The sequence below is a fragment of the Eptatretus burgeri genome, chromosome 2 (assembly GCF_056783735.1).
Source record: "Eptatretus burgeri isolate ZD-2024b chromosome 2, Ebu_testis_v1, whole genome shotgun sequence".
Classification (NCBI taxonomy): Eukaryota; Metazoa; Chordata; class Myxini; order Myxiniformes; family Myxinidae; genus Eptatretus; species Eptatretus burgeri.
Window position 1 is genome coordinate 70,853,886 of NC_140962.1, and position 15,473 is coordinate 70,869,358.

General features: G+C 42.7%; 1 pseudogene across 1 annotated transcript in view; it reads left to right on the forward strand.

The window, feature by feature from the left end:
- The window catches only part of LOC147032271 (calcitonin gene-related peptide type 1 receptor-like), a 58,521-nt pseudogene that overhangs the window by 10,887 nt on the left and 32,161 nt on the right, over positions 1-15,473 (forward strand). Inside the window, exons 4-7 of the transcript XR_015055101.1 lie at positions 585-697; positions 6,238-6,329; positions 9,604-9,730; positions 10,347-10,500. The product of XR_015055101.1 is annotated as a calcitonin gene-related peptide type 1 receptor-like (transcript). The remainder of the gene's footprint in view (positions 1-584; positions 698-6,237; positions 6,330-9,603; positions 9,731-10,346; positions 10,501-15,473) is intronic.

Genomic DNA, 15,473 nt, shown 5'->3' on the forward strand with positions numbered 1-15,473 from the left:
TCAAGTTTTTCTGTCATTTTGACAAAAACGAAAATCCGACGGTGCTCACTTACACTTCCTCACTCATCGGCGGTCTGTCGACGACTGACAGCTTCTGCAGGTGGGAAAATATTCACGCATACGGATTAGGATCGCCTACATACGTGTACCAAACCGCGCCTCCCTAGCTTCATTTGTTTACGCACAAAAAATTAAGGTGGGCTACTTTTTGAACACACCTCGTGCATATATATATATATATATATATATATATATATATATATTTATATATATATATATGTATGTATATATAAATATATATTTCTATATATATATATATATATATATATATATATGAAACACTTTATAATCCCACCTTTTACCTGTGGACTTAGGAAATCCACCATAAATAACAAACTTCACGAGTTCAGCAAACCAATGGCAACTCCTCATCAAAAACGCATGATGAATGTTCCATCTTCCAAGGTTTCAGTCTGTTATCGAAACTGTCAAACCACCATGGTTTAGCAATAATTATTATATATAGGTTGTTTAAAATGGTTCTCAATTTCTGTAAAACTATTATTTTTGCCTCTTACCACTAGAGATTGCTTCCAAAGTCTGTGACTCAACTGGGAACTGGTTTCAGCTTCCAACCAGAAACTATTCATGGTCAAACTACACACGATGCATCTCCATCAAGAAAGATGAACATGATGTGCGTTTTTTCAACTTGATTAATTGTGTCAATATTGTTATGGTTGTGGGGGTCGGTCAAATGACTTTAGCTGAGATAGGAATGCATAGCTTAGCATGGGCCATGTGACGCGATTAGGAACGACAATGCCGTCACTTTAAGTAAGGGAACCTGTAGTGTGAAGGCGTATTTTTGTTCCCCCCATACAGGGGGTGGGGGGTCGTGATAATTAGCATAGGGATTATATGTTGGATCCCCTCTTCGTAACAACCCCTTGTCGCCATCCCTATGTTTGGGAAATGAGGACTGGGCTTTTGCGGTATTGTCGCAGGCCATGATGGAAATGGAGGCTGCAGTGAGTGCAGGATATAACAGTAAAAATGCACCAGGGGAGGAGGAAGGGAGCTTTAGAGATGAGAGTATCAGGCTGGGAGAACGACGTTGGAGAATGTAGGGTCGATGGAGATCACGATGGCAAACTAAAAAGAAGGTTCGAGAAGATCCTGTGATCAGGGGTTATAAAAGAGGTGAACCTGGGCTGGTTGTGCCTCTCGTTCTCATTCTCTCTTTCTCTCTTTCTCTCTTTCTCTCTTTCTCTCTTTCTCTCTTTCTCTCTTTCTCTCTTTCTCTCTTTTTCCCTTTCCCTTTCCCTTTCCCTTTCCCTTTCCCTCTCTCTTTCTCCATCTTTCTTTCTCCATCTTTCTTTCTCCATCTTTCTCTTTCTCTTTCTCTTTCTCTTTCTCTCTCCATCTATCTCTTTCTCTTTCTCTTTCTCTTTCTCTTTCTCTTTCTCTCTCCATCTATCTCTTTCTCTTTCTCTTTCTCTCTCCATCTATCTCTTTCTCTTTCTCTCTCCATCTTTCTCTTTCTCTTTCTCTCTCCATCTTTCTCTTTCTCTTTCTCTTTCTCTCTCCATCTATCTCTTTCTCTTTCTCTTTCTCTCTCCATCCATCTCTTTCTCTTTCTCTTTCTCTCTCCATCCATCTCTTTCTCTTTCTCTTTCTCTCTCCATCCATCTCTTTCTCTTTCTCTTTCTCTCTCCATCCATCTCTTTCTCTTTCTCTTTCTCTCTCCATCTATCTCTTTCTCTTTCTCTTTCTCTTTCTCTCTCCATCCATCTCTTTCTCTTTCTCTTTCTCTCTCCATCCATCTCTTTCTCTTTCTCTTTCTCTCTCCATCTATCTCTTTCTCTCTCCATCTATCTCTTTCTCTTTCTCTCTCCATCCATCTCTTTCTCTTTCTCTTTCTCTTTCTCTCTCCATCTTTCTCTTTCTCTTTCTCTTTCTCTTTCTCTCTCCATCTTTCTCTTTCTCTTTCTCTCTCCATCTATCTCTTTCTCTTTCTCTCTCCATCTATCTCTTTCTCTTTCTCTCTCCATCCATCTCTTTCTCTTTCTCTCTCCATCTATCTCCTTCTCTTTCTCTTTCTCTTTCTCTTTCTCTTTCTCTCTCCATCTTTCTCTTTCTCTTTCTCTCTCCATCTTTCTCTTTCTCTTTCTCTTTCTCTCTCCATCTATCTCTTTCTCTTTCTCTTTCTCTCTCCATCTATCTCTTTCTCTTTCTCTTTCTCTCTCCATCTATCTCTTTCTCTTTCTCTTTCTCTCTCCATCTATCTCCTGGTCGTGCCTGCCCCACTTCAGCCTGAACCCTGGTTCCATTGCCTCGCGTTTGCAATCTTTGGTGCAGAAGATTGGCATTGGTCGCGGTGGGGTGCATCTGAGGAGATTTGGTCGGCGCCGAGCGTTTCGCTCCAAGGGGCGATGGATGTTTTTTTTGCCATCCGCTCACAAGACACCTTTGCCTGCTCACCAGACAGATAAGCCTGGCCTCTGGGGGATTTTCTGGGTGTCTTTTTTTCTACCCCATTGTTTGTCGAGTGCGTCTGTGTGTGGGAGTGCTTCCTTTATTTATTTGTTTCTTGGTGCCTACTATTTGCTTTTGCTTGATTCCTTTCCTTGTACATAATTGTTGAACATTTGATTATTATAGTTATTGTTGCATTTCTTGCATTATTGTATATTTTTTGGTTTGGATGCTTCAACCCGCAAAATCCTCAGTCAAGTCTCCGTTGCTTGGTATTCCCACGCGCGCGAAAGGTTCCCGCCAAAAAACTCGAACGCCTCGGCTGTAACTGTTTGGCCATCCGTGCATGGTCGATTTTAACTGTCTGTACACATGACAATATTGTTGTTTCGTAAAGTACTCCAAGAATGAGGAATTCAATATTCTCCAACGGTTTTATTCAACCAAACATTGGAACGTAACAAGCTTTGCATTGCACACCCCCTGACCTCTCACCCCGAACTCCTTCTTCCTCATCGCACCCTCTCGTGTCCAGTTTATGCACAACACCACATATCCCCCTTTCTTTAACCAGATACATACTGTATCTCAGTGGACAACAATAATATCTATTAACTAGAAGTTGAAATGTAGTAATTCCCACAGCATGGATTAACCATAAAACAAGTAGTCATAAACATGGCAACAGTTTAAATTAGCTTCCTTTCCTTATTCTCAAAGGACTTTAGTTCATCACATAAACTTGAGTCCAAATTGGAGGTCTGCGAATTCTGACATCCTGGCCGACCGGCACAGATTGTGATGTCTTGCGCTGGTGGTGCGGTGATGTCAGGAAGGAGTGGTCACTCGGCATCACCTCTTCCATTCCTTTGAGAGGCAGATGCTAAATGAGACGCATTCCAGATCCGTCCATCGGACAGTTTGTACGTGTGTGATCCTCTTTGCTCCATTACTTGCAAAGGCGCTGAAAATTTGGATTGTTCTTTTCGGAGGATGCCAGGTTTTCTCACTCGGACGAAGGAACCACATTCAAAGTTCACATCCTTTGTTCCATGGCATTTGGTGGTGTACACCTTTTGCTTGTTCTCCTTCTCTTGTACTCTGAGCGCCGTGTCTTTTGTGACGGGATGTTGGGCTTTGGCATCTGCAAACCAGATACATGTAGCTTGGTGTGCATCTCGCTCCCATGAAGCAATTCAGCAGGTGATCACTGTGTTATGGCATGTCGAGTTGCCCGTTATGTTTGAAGAAAGTCCGTTGTGAATGTTTTCCAGTCTTACCCCTCAATGTTAGCAGTGAGCAAGCTTTCCTCCAAGCTTCTATTTAATCGCTCAATTCCCCCATTTACTTGTGGGTAGTGCAATGCTGACTTCCTGTGGGTAGTGTCTCTGTCTTTCAGAAAGGTTTCGAATTCCTGGGATGTGAATTGTGAACCATTGTCAGATATCAATTCCTTTGGGTTACCTTCTCTGCTAAAGACAGTTGACAGGAACTTTATCACTGTAGTGGAAATGACCTGGGAGGTGAAGGCAATTTCTGGCTCTTTGCTGAAGTAATCAATGAGAGTGATAGCGAAACGCCAATCTAGTGGCACAGAATCGAAGGTCTCCACTCTGTCGATTGCCAATTTCTCCCAAGTGGCATCGGGATAAGGAACCGGCAGTAGTGATGATTATGCATGTCATAGCTGTCTTGTCGTGCTGCTGGCAAGTAACGCAAGCCTTGATTGCGGACTCGACGTGCGCGTCCATTCCCGGCCACCAAAACGGATCTCTTAACCGCTGCTTTGGCCTCACTAAGCTCTGGTGCATATCATGCGCTAATTTGATGAAATGCGGCTGTAACGTCTCCGGAACAAGATGGCGGTGAGTACCTCTCATCACGCAGCCCTCTTGTAGTGACAGTTCAGTTTGCAATCTGAAGTAAGGAAGGAGATCTAGATCCAGGCCTTTTGACATTTTCGACCAGCGCTTTGTAAGCAATTCACGCAATTCTGTTTGAATGGGGCACGAAATACAGGCAGTTTTGAATTGTTCAGCAGTGAGGGTCAATGTGAGCGTGACAACCTCAACATCATCCTCCAGACTGGGCTCTGAAGTAGGTAGTGGAAGGTGAGACAAGCAATCAGCTGTAACGTTTTCAGAGCTGGACTAGTACTGAATGTCATTAAATGACACAAGTTGGGCGGACCATCTGGCGACGTGCATTCCAGCTCTTCCCAATCCTTTCGTGGAAAGCAGTTTAGTGAGAGGACTGCAGTCAGTGCGTAAAGTGAAATGTCTACCTCAGAGATAAGTCCTCCACTTCTGTCACCCACACGCATCCAAGTGCTTCCTTTTCCCCCGTGGAATATTTTCTTTCCGATTCAGCCACCGTTCGGGATGCAAATGCGATAGTTTTCTCCGTTTTGTCAGCATGAATTTGCGTCAGGACCGCTCCAAGGCTATGCTCGGAGGCGTCGGTTGTCACTACGGTGTGGAGCTACGGATCAAAGAGAGTGAGAGCTGGACTACGGACAATCATTTATTTAAACAAATCGAAACTTTGCTGTGCTGTGACTGACCAGGAGAAGGTGGATGTTCCCCGCAGTAATTCTCTCGGGTTCAATGACCGATGCATAGTTAGGGATGAACTTCGCATACCATGATGTGAACCTGAGAAAAGAGCACAAACTCTGCATGTCTTTTGATGAGGGTGCTTCTAACACCGCAACAACATGGGCAGGGTCAGGTTTCAGTCCTGTGTGTGACACTATATGTCCTAAAAATGACAGCTTTGTCTGTCTGAAGTGGCATTTTGAAAGGTTCAGTTTCAGTCCAGCTGCATCAATTTTCAGTCCAGTTTGTCATGTGCTTCGGGAGTCCCTCCAAAAACGATTACATCGTCAAGGTAACACCGAGCTCCAGGTTGGTGTTTTTTATAATGGCAGACATTATCCTCTGAAAACAGCCTCGTGCTGAAGCAGAAGTGATGTCACCATTCAGTAGTTGCATGTGAAGTGCAGCAACCAGGTCTCTGACCAGAATGGCAGTGCCGCTCCGCACTATCTAAAATTCAGTGGGTGCACAGTAATTCTCGAAAGTCACATCCACATTCAGGCAACCACGCACAGGTATCACATTTCTCAGGTAGCTAACCAGGTGTAGTTTTGGCTCAGTCACTGACGCATTATTGAAACATTGCAGGTAGACAGATTCAGGAAGTATTGACACTGCCGAGCCTGTATCTAACAGTAATTCAATTTCCATCAGCTCTCCCCCGGCAGCAGTAACTTATTCAGTGCACATTATCTCATCAGCATATCGAGCCCTTTTGTCTAGCCTATTGTCCATTGTCGTAGTTTTCAAAGACACGAGTCCAGGCCATAAAAGGCATTGAAGGCTCACCCGGGTTTTTCAGAAAGGGTGTCAGTGGATTCAAGTTCAATCCCATCTTCGTCACCAGTTTGTTGTATTGTAAAATACTCCAAGAATGAGGAATTCAATATTCTCCAACGGTTTTATTCAACTGAACATTGGAACGTAACAAGCTTTGCTCTGTACACCTCCTGACCTCTCACCCTGAACTCCTTCCTCATCGCACCCTCTCGCGTCCAGTCTATGCACAACACCACAAATATAAAGGCATCAATCACCTGATGCGGAAGTGTATCGATACAGTATCTACAGAATGTATGTCTCTACGTGAAGTTTTGCGACATGTTTGATGAATCCTGTTTTTGGAGAGCTCACACTCAGTCTAGTTTTTGGATATCTGCAGGAAACTGAAAACATTTACTACTTGTCTCTCGTTGGACATGCACTCTCCATCGTTTCACTTTCCACATCTGTCTTCATATTCTGTTACTTACGGTGAGGATGTTTGTGGATAATGTGAATATTGATTGCTGAAAAGGTGGAACAATTTTTTTTACATGTCGGGGGCATTTTGAACAGATAATTTTTGTATAACAATTTGCACTGATATGATGTTGCTTTGCAATACCATAATTATAACAAATGTGATCGTGACAGTTACACAGTTACTTTCATATTCAAGATGTAGGAACATTTTTAGTACTGTTTTCAAAAAGTTTGATATTTGTTTATTTTTGGTGTATTCTTTTCTTTCTTTTTTTTCTCTCGACAACATTGAGACTCATCGAAGAGTAAGGTGATTGTGGGTAAGAAATGAGAGTAGTGCAGTAGGACAACTCTTGAACACAATTGACAAATAAGAAAATATGACAGCAGAGGGGAGTAAACACAGAAATATGAAAGAAAGAGCGATAGATAAGAAAGGGTTGATGGGGGTTTGGGAATGGTGGTACACCACCTGCTTGAAGCTTTGAATGGAAGAGGAGGATAGAATGGCCTGGAAGATAGCTCCATAGATGGGAGAAGTGAGGAACAAAAGAGTTTAAGTGTGTAATGTGAGTTAAATCAGAGGAGAGGTTTTTATAAAATAGAAAGGCCACTGTCCTGCCCATGATGTAGAACAGCAGACTTTGTGCTTCAATCTCATTGCAGGAGATTTTAATGTTGATAGATTTAGATTCCACACAATCCAGAAGAGAGAGAAGTGATGTTGGGGTTCCAGTCCATAGGAGAGCAAGCATTAATCCATTGAACTACGGAGTGTATGTAGTTCTGACTTTTCAAGGAAACACTGTGAACTTAAGAGGATTCCCAGTCTGCTTTTGGCGTTGGAGGCTAAGTTTGCCATTTGATCGACCCAGGAAAGATCCTGGCTGATAGTAAGGCCTAGAAATTCACAAGACTTAAAACCTCTTTCAATGGCTAACTATGGAAATGGAAAGGTGGCTTCTTTTGATGAGTCTTCCAAAGTGATCAGGTGAGACTCAGATTTCCAAGGATGGAAGGGCATGCTCCATTTATCAGACCAGCATCTAATACTTCCCAGATCAGCAGAGTGTGATGAAGCTACTATGTGTCTACCATTGAGTATAATACTGTATGACACAGTGGAATTGCTTGCAAAAAGGAAGTGAGAGTTTTCCCCGAGCATTTAGAGTGGTCGTTTATGTGGATAAGGTACAAGGAGGTGTCCAGCATACTATCTTGGGGGGGGGGGGGGGATATTTCAGCCAACAATGCGAGTCAGGAAACCTCAAAATATTATGGACAAAAACAGAGGGTTCCATTGACTGCATGAATGGAGGAAATCAGAAATCCAGGAATGAAGGCAGCCTTGTGAGCTACAGGCAGAAAGTTTGGCAAGCAAAACAGGATGCCAGACTGTCAAATATTTGACATATGTCTAGGGAGATGCTCCTGACTACTTGTTTGATTGAGATTTAGGTCTTTCAACCATTGTTGAGAGGAGCAGCAGAATATCCAGAATTAATTGTGGAAGATTGGAATCCAAAATGATGGTCAGAGAACAGGCTCAGGTTTGAAACAGGAAAAACTTAACATTGGCAGAAATGATGGATTGCACGCGTTTGCTTATAATATAAAAGTGAACTTTCTTCTCTATAGTTGAAAGGATCCGTTTTTGAACACTTCATGTGAATGGGATTGATGTGGCCCATATTTTAGGCAGATGGGAGGTGGACTTCTTCAAAGGATGAAGGACAAGAGGAAAAAAGCAGACAAAGGTAAAACAATAGAGTAGGATTTGAAAATAAAGGCATTGTTGCCTTTTGGGCTCACCACATACTCAGAATTTTGTCCACCATCCTCGGTCAAAAACTCACAATTTTCAGGAGGCAGTGTGGGTAGTGTGATCCCCCAGTGTGGGTTCTGGTTATAGAGTGAGATTAGTTGGGACAGAGAGGGGTGGGTTGGGTTCACAAGCCTTGGAGGTGAATGATGACCTCAAACATTTACCTAATTGTGAACAGTCTGCAGTTAAGCCATACCTGGTGTGGGAATGGGTGGAAAGGGGAAAACGCATCAAATACATCAAATGCACGACATTAAATACAAGGCATGACTTCGTCCTTGAGGAAGAATTTTCGTGGCACAAATGCTACAAACATGAAATTGACCTACAAGACCCTCATGTCAAACATGATCACAGACCTGGCTAATTCAGGAGTCACCACTTGAACTCCACTTTTGTTCAATATATCATCACAGTTTTGCTGCACCTGACAAAGCAAGTCACAGGTGGACTTTATATAGGCAGCCAAACTGGTGATGAGTACCAGCCTCCTGGGATGATTGAGCCATTCGAGTATCCTGCGTCGGAGTGGCGACCCATTCAGGCTTGTGCCCAGTAGCCCAGGAGACTGCTTCGGCAGCACCGACGCTCTGCACAGAGTATGGTTCCAATGGATTTAGATGTTTTTGGAAACTAGTGATGGGATACCATTTGGTTTGATTTGGACATGCTGCAGAAGCTGCTTTTTGTGTATATATATATATTTTTCTTTTCCATGGCCTTGTTCACTGTCAGAAATTGTAATGGTGGCCAAAAACTTACCTTCTAGCTTATTGGCCAAAGCACAATATTGGCCAATACTCATATTTTACCAAAAGGAGAAACAGAGTAAACATGCACCGAAAGGCCAGTGTATATCATTTCACACAAGGCGATAAGGCGAGGAAAAAAAAAACCTCAAATATTTGATGAGACAAAAATCAATTTATCGGGCCTGACGTAAACACGGGATGTATGCAGACCAGAATGCCTGCATGACTGGCATGCATTTCAGAGACAAAACGATGGACGGTTTCAATGATATTCGGAATATATAATTCATTGACGTTGTCACTAGGCATCAGGAAGTTTCACATTCCCCAGTGTCTCAATCCCTCAGATTAAGCAATGTGTGCTGACCTTAATTGGTGAATTTATCTTGGTAACACACATTTGCAGAAAGTGTGAATTAAGGCCATCAGGTACCATTCCTTTGATCAGCCTGAGTTTAGGTATGGCTGGATGTGTCCACGTACCTGTCTGTGGCAATGTCATAGCCTTTTATGTGCACACATATCGGTCCAGAATTTGTGTGCTAATGCATTCGTGAAAACGAAAAATGAATTTGTGCAAAGATTTTATGTGTGTTTTGTTACCTTGGAAAACGATGCCTTTCTGCGGCGGTGGTGTTTTCCACCTTAAATGACGAGTGTCGAGGTGTCCGACTAATGGAGATCTCATTTGTCTCTAAATCCTCAGCATCCTCAGCTGCCAAAGGGTGACTTTGCACAAAAACCTTTTCTGTTCCTACATTTTCAACTCGATCCTCATCATCTTTTTCCTCACCACACTGACCAACCACCACGAATTTGTGGAAAGACATTCGGTGAGAATTTATTCCATTGCTGTTAATGTCAACATTTATATCTGCAACTCATACCATGACAATGTGCTTTTGGCAACAGAAACATACGGGACTGGAGCAATTCCCCAAGATATCCACAGTGATCCCCTTGCTCAGAAAAAATTGGCTTCAGTGCAATTTGGTCAACAAGCTGGTGTGTTGAGTGTGTGACTTAACTGTGATGATTGCAAAACAAGACCAAGACCAAGGCCTTAGAACTTGGCTTCAAGCTCACAACACACACACACACACACACACACACACACACACACACACACACACACACACACACACACACACACACACACACACACACACACACACACAATACGTGGACATTGCAAATCAACTCGAGAGCCTTTAGGCAGTTCTCAACACGATTCGTAACTTGGTCCGTAAGATGGATAATTGTTGAGGTTGATGCTGAGTGTAATGAAAACATGTCAGGTGATTGATAAATAAATAGTGGCATTTGGAGCAATGCATAACTTGTATTTACATCATTTACATGAAAGTGAATCGTAACAACAAACATTTGCCAAACTTTAATTTTGAGAATATCTTGACGGAACAAATGTGGTGCTGCTTTTCATTGTAGGGTGTTTTTAAGATCCTGCACATCCTGCACCAGTACATGACTTCTTGTAACTACTTCTGGATGTTGTGTGAGGGTGTCTACTTGCATTCATTGGTTGTCGTCGCTGTGTTCATTAATAAACCACACCCTGCATGGTTCTACATGCTTGGATGGGGTAAGGATCACAATACATCACATGAGTTATAAAATCTGACCGAGTCTTTTCCTACACTTGCTCAATACTTGGTCAGAACTGCAAAATAATATTGTTTCAGAAATGACTTTTTGAGGCTAAGAATGCATATATTTGAATAGTTATTTCCTTGGTTCATGTTTTAGCACAAGTGTCAGGGGAAAATGAACTGTAATCGGAATATATATATATCGATAATCATATAGAAACTATGTCATCTCCTCTCACATTGCTTGTGTCGAAAACCGCTTTTCTGTGAGCCCCTTTTTATTGTTTTATCCCCAATATATCTGGCTTTTATGTCCTTTACAAAGAAACTGGCCTTTCGAGATTACTGAAGCACAAGTTCAGGCACGCTCTTGCTAGATCTCAAACTTTTGGGATGGACCAAGAAGTTTAGGAGTGGAGCTTCATCTTGGATGGTGCCTGAACAGCCAATGAGCATATAGTGAGCAGGGATAGGTGACGTCACGCGGTGGGGAATGAGCTGGGGGTATAAAAGGGTTGGCGGAGAGTACGTAGTTCAGTTAGGTTACAGTACGTCTGCAGGTAAGAATGGAGAAGTGTAGAGGGCTCACCGGATGGGGTAGAGAGCACAACTACCTCCCACTGTCGCACCATTCTCTCCTCCCCCACCCATGCTGCACCTCCAGCATCATGCCAAGCCTCCCTTCTGACCTGCATGACCATGGTCCTGCCTGCCTTTCGCTGCTCCAGACACACCCTGTTGGACTTGCGGTGCCTGCATGAGCCTTAATAAAGTATTCCTTGTGTCTTGTCTGTCTCCCTGGTATTCTCCAGTGGTATGTTTGAGGCCTTAAGGTAGATAAATAAGATTCTTTCATTTGTACAAAACCCCAGGGCACATATTTCAATTGTATATGAACCTCTGTTCTTTTCCCTGCCCGTGTTGAATACAGAACATCAACACACTGGGTCTTTATTTGAGTTGTATGGAATGACAAAACGACAATTTTTTAAGAACGACAATCGGTAGAGCGCGCGTATCTCTGCCAGGCTGAACGGTTTTACATTTTGTATCCAACTGATTGGCCGGATCTGAATCTGGACCTGAACCAAAATCTAATCGGCTTGTATTTGTTTCCTACCCAACTCATCCACCAATCTTTGTAATCATCCATCCACAACTTTTTGAGATATCGTACGATGTATTGTTTTTGGCCCATCACTCAATGGTGATGAATCGCTTAAAAAATTGTACTATGTTATTCCGGATTTGGATCTTCACCAAAATTGAATCATTTGGCCTCATCACACAACCAACCTGTCCACCAAATTTAGTCCGAATCCATTCACAAATTTTTGAGATATTGTGCTCACAGACAAACAAATGGACAAATGGGTGAAAACATAACCCCTGTCGACCTTCAGTGACAGTTGTAATTAAAGTGGAAATGGAAGTAGCACCAGAGAAAGAGACAGAGGAAAATAAAACAGAAGTAGCGCCGGAAGAGATGAACATAGTGGAAGGGGAGGTCATGTTGGGGCAGTAAGGAGTGAGGTGTGTGAGCCCCCCCCTCATCCCAAAAAGAAGAGTGATGGATGTAATTGATAGTGACCATGGCACAAATTTAGTCATTGTTTATTTAATGGAATGGTGTGAAGAGGTGGGTGAGAATAGAAATAAATGGAAGCACCCCCTCCCCAGCCCCATGTGGAGATGAATCCCCATTTTAGCAATTAGTATATCGAGGGGATTCAGTGGTTTTTGAACATGGATGCCATTCCAGTGTTGGTGCTGAGAGAAGCAAGGTAGAATTGAAATTGGTGCAAGAGTGAATTAAAGGGGTGGGACTCGTGCGTGAGAGTGTGGTCCAAGAGTGTGCCAGAGCTCGAGGAAGGGAACCTTGGGCACTGGGAGTGCATTGACACGACACAGGCCAAGGATGCTGAGAGGGGAAAGCTAAATTTATTGTTGAGATGGGCTCGGTTACTTGCCAGAGGACCTGAGGCGCTATATGTCAGAGAGGGCACATTTAGGGAGCGGAGAGACCTGCCCAGAAGTCGGCCGGGTAAGGCAGGTCATAATTTGGCCCCAGCAGTTGGGGGTGCCCCATTCGAGAGCAGGCAAGGATCCTGCATGGTGGGGCACATTGCCGAACTACAAGATTGTGCAGGAGCACAGAAAGAAAATTTGAAGGCAAGAACCACATCGAGTAGAGTAGCAGCACGTGGAGTGCCAGATAAATTTGGTTATGCATCACCACAATGGAGGGGGGTTAAGAATAAAGATGAAAATGTGTTTTCTTTCTGAAAGTGCTGTTAATGAAGAGATGCTTCCCCTTCTCACCATTTTAATGTCTATGGCCACTGGATAGAACAGGTATAGGGCAATTGGATTTTGTGAGGACCCCTCGAGTCCCCAATTGTTAATTTAAGGGAAGGCACACCCCCATCGAGCCACTCTGCCAGTGAGCCAGAAAAGGCCATGCCACTCCAACCTTAGTCATCACACGTGCCTTGAGACAGTTTAGTTTCATAAGATTCAGGATCTTGGAGTGACAGGTTAGTTTTGATGGATTTAGATTTTAGAGGGGCAGGTGCTAGGTATAGAATAGAGGGATTAGTGGGGCCGGTAGGGTTAGGATAAGATTATGGCTGAAGCCGGCAGTCCAATATCTGCTGCCTCACGCATGCTCCTGCCCAACAAGTGCTGCCACCAGCCTGGATGTTGCTGCAGGCCCTTCTACCTGTCAGATATCACCCATCAACCTCTCTCGTGCTGCAGGCTCATGTGCCTACCAGTCAGCCTGAGCCGCCTGTTGCCACGGCCATGTTTGTTTTGGGCTAAAAGGGCTAGGCCAGCCCAAGAAGGCTTCCATTTGTTAAGATGCCACATGGGCCATTGGTTAGGCCATCTTCTGTCTACTGATGTTTGCTGCTAGGGCCCTGAAGCCACCTCGAACACTTTGTTGCGCCAAGGCCCAGAACCCCAGTGAACCGACCTTGGGTAAAAGGGTTCTTCTCGGGAGAGAGGAATAATGAACTAGTGCATGAACTAGATGAACTCTTCAATGAGTCAAGGATGCAGGTACCCCTCGTGGCACACTCACCCCTCCCAATCGCATTTGTATAAAGTAAAATAATTCCGGTTTGAGTATAAGTATGTGCATAGTGAGACCATGTGTAGGAACAGTGGATTGAAGTATTACATTAAGAATGGACTTTTTGATTACTGCATGCAGGTGTTGACAAGGATGGAGTCACACCCATTAATAATGTGTGTATATATATATATATATATATATATATATATATATATATATATATATATATATATATATATATACATATAAATAATACACAGTACATACTAGTGCGGTATGCTTACACATTGTGTAAGCACATAAACCGTGCTTCCCCATTGTCTCGAGTCGTTCACCTGCATTTGATTTTTCATTTGTTTATTTTCATTTCGTTTTTTTTCTTCATTTATTTATCTTTTCATTTACAGATGCTTTCTGATGGTTCTGTGATTTTTGTTTTTCCCTGGTGTAGCAGCTTTAATGTCTGTCGTCACTCAAAATTACCCTGCTTCCCCATTGTCTTCGGTCGCTCACCTGCATTTTGTTCATTTATATATTTTCATTTATTTTTCTCCATTTATTTATATTTTTATTTATGGATGTTTCCCAATGATTCTGTGATGTTTCCCAGTGGACAAGATTTGATGCCCATTGGCATGCAAGATATCAGCTTTCTATGTCACCCGGAAGGTACCGATCTTTAATATCAGTCAGTGAGTCGGTGGTTTATGCCTGTTCTTGGCTTAATGGCTAGGCTGGTGGGCTTGGGTTCATTGGGTCCTGAGTTCAAATCCTGCCTCCTATTGAATTAATACGAGGTGGGGTTGACTCAGCCTGTCATCCTTCTGAGGTTGGCAAAATCAGTCCCAACTTGCTGGGATGAGCAAGTCATTCAAGTAATCTTAATAACATGGAAAGTTGTTGGAGTGGTGACCTGTCCAGGATGGTAGCCAATCCTCCAGGAGACTGCTCTGGCAACACCAACATTCTGTACAGAGAATGGTCCCAATGGATTTGATGATCATTGGTTTGCAATATATATATATATATATATATATATATATATATATATATATATATATATATATATATATATATATATATATATATATATATATATACATATACATACACACATATTCATGGGTTGTCCAAACACATTGTGTAAGCATATGATCTGTGTTTCCCTTTTGTCATGGGTTGCTTACCTGCATTTAATTTTTCATTTTTTATATTTTCATTTACGGATGCTTTCCAACGGTTCTGTGATTTTCACTGGTGTATCGGCTTCGATGTCAGTTGGCACACAAAACTACTGTGCTTCCCCATTGGCTCTCGCTGCTTACCTGCATTTTTTCCCCCTTTTTAAAATTTATTTATTTATTTTTAATTTACTTTTTTCATTTACATATATTTTCATTTATGGATGTTGTCTGTTGATTTTTTTTTTCTTCTTCTTCTTCTCTTCTGGTGTACTGACTTCGATGTTCATCGGCACGCAAAATTTCAGATTTCTTCATCACCAGAAGGTTCCGATCTTTTATATCAGTCATTTATTCGAAAGAGCCTTATATTTTATACTCGTAGTAATGCCCGGCGTTGCTCAGGCTATCAATAAAGCCTGGCGTTGCCCGGGCTTTCTTGCAAATTTCCTGAATAGCTGTTAGGGGTTAGCGGTTAGGGTTAGGGTTAGCTGTTAGGGTTAGGGTTGGGGTTAAGGTTAGCTGTTAGGGTTAGGGTTAGCTGTTAGGGTTAGTGTTAGGGTAGCTAACCCTAACCCTAACCCTAACAGCTTGGCGTAGCGGAGGTAAACAGTGCCCGGGGCAAAGTGGAAATTTGCGTCCCCCGTAGGCCTTAAACTTGAGTGGATTTGAATGGAAAATCCCATAAGGGATATCGATTTATCGA